Genomic DNA, 1763 nt, shown 5'->3' on the forward strand with positions numbered 1-1763 from the left:
ATTAGGTTGTGGCTCTGATATCGATTTTCGGAGAAATAATTGGTTGGGTTATGAACCTTTGAAGTTTCTATTTCCTGGTCTCTTTGTTTGTGTGCAAGTGGATAAAATTAAAATTCGTGATATAGGTCAATGGATTAATGGTGTTTGGAGTTGGAATATCGCTTTCAATCCGGATTCCCTTCCTCGTGCAGCAGTTGGTGATTGCAAAGATCTGCATAATATCATTGCAGAAGTCAAACCCATTTCGTTTATCAATGATCATTCGTTTGGTGGTGTGATGCTGATGGATTATTTGTTAAGTGTGCGTTCTTAAGGTTGGAAACGTTATCAAATGCAGAAGGAATATTGTCTCTCGATTTGTCACTTGCCTTAAGCTGCTTATGGAAATATAATGTTCCAAGTAATATTCAAGCTTCCGCTTGGAGGCTTTTCATAAATAGCCTGCAAAGAAGAGACGAGCTGGCCAAATGTTGAGTTATTAGTGGAGCTCATAACATTGTGTGCCTTTTTTGCTTTTCCCCGGAAGAATCTCATGTCCATCTCTTCATTCTCTGTCCAGTGGCTGGCCAAGTGTGGAACCAAACCTTCGATTGGGTTGGTATTCGCAGGAGTATTTCATGTGCTTAGTCAAACACTTGAAGTCTCATGTTCTAGATCTTCATGGTAAGGTTGAGAAATCCTTTAGACTTTAAATTTAGCTTGTAATGGTTTATGCGACTTGGTTAATTAGAAACGATATTCTATTTAACGGAGGACTCAAAGATGCGAACACCATAGTTTATTTAGCGTAATTCATCTCTTGAGAATGGTTTGGAACAAGGTATAAGGGATCCATTGTTTGTTAGGAGAGAGATTGGATTTTAAGTTTGATCGATTAAATCGTTCCGAGATTCTTTTTTCACACTTTCCTCCTTTCTTGTATTAATGTAGAGAAAATCTTCTACTCGCATTAATATAATATTTGTTTATAAGAAAACTTAAATCTACGTAAATAAATGTAAAATTACCTAAATGTGCTATACCATGATATATTTTCTAATTGACATGTCATTTTCTCCATCGACCCATGCGGAAGCTAGCAAGCAAGCGATGATTTGCCACGACACGTTTAAGTAAAGTTTTGAATTTTGATGTCGTGTTTTGTTTATTTTTTTTACCAAAGTTTTGTTGTCTTATTACTTCAATAACTTAATGAAATTTCAAAGCGACACGAAAGCTTAACGGGTAATTATGAGTTAAGAATATAACTTATCGAAATTTCCAACCACTAAGTATAATTTAAGAGACTAATCTCTTTTGCTACATAAAGTATTTGCCGGTGTTGGAAAATATGTATTTATGGAGTATAAGAGTTGTGGAAATTAAAAGTAATGTTTAACATATACATTTTATAAAATTCTATTTAATAATTTTATTTAAATAATTTTTTAAAACTTTAAGTTATTTTTTATCCACGTAAAATCATGATCGCATGTTACATATTTATTTTGTATATAAAATAATTTACATTCTATTTTGTTAAAAAATTAATTTATTAGAAAAAAAATCGAATTTTAGATCAACGTTTTTATTTCTTTATAAATTTAATTGATTTAAAATTCTAACTTGTTGAGTTGATACCAATATAATATAAGACAGACACAATATTGATGTGGAAATTTGATGCATTGAATATCTAATACTTTTTAAATAATACTTAAAATATTTGATATTAAATTTAAGTCCAAGTTTAGAGAAAATAAAATAACAACAACATATTTACA

Source organism: Lathyrus oleraceus, chromosome 6, assembly GCF_024323335.1.
Source record: "Lathyrus oleraceus cultivar Zhongwan6 chromosome 6, CAAS_Psat_ZW6_1.0, whole genome shotgun sequence".
In the NCBI taxonomy this organism is placed as follows: domain Eukaryota; kingdom Viridiplantae; phylum Streptophyta; class Magnoliopsida; order Fabales; family Fabaceae; genus Lathyrus; species Lathyrus oleraceus.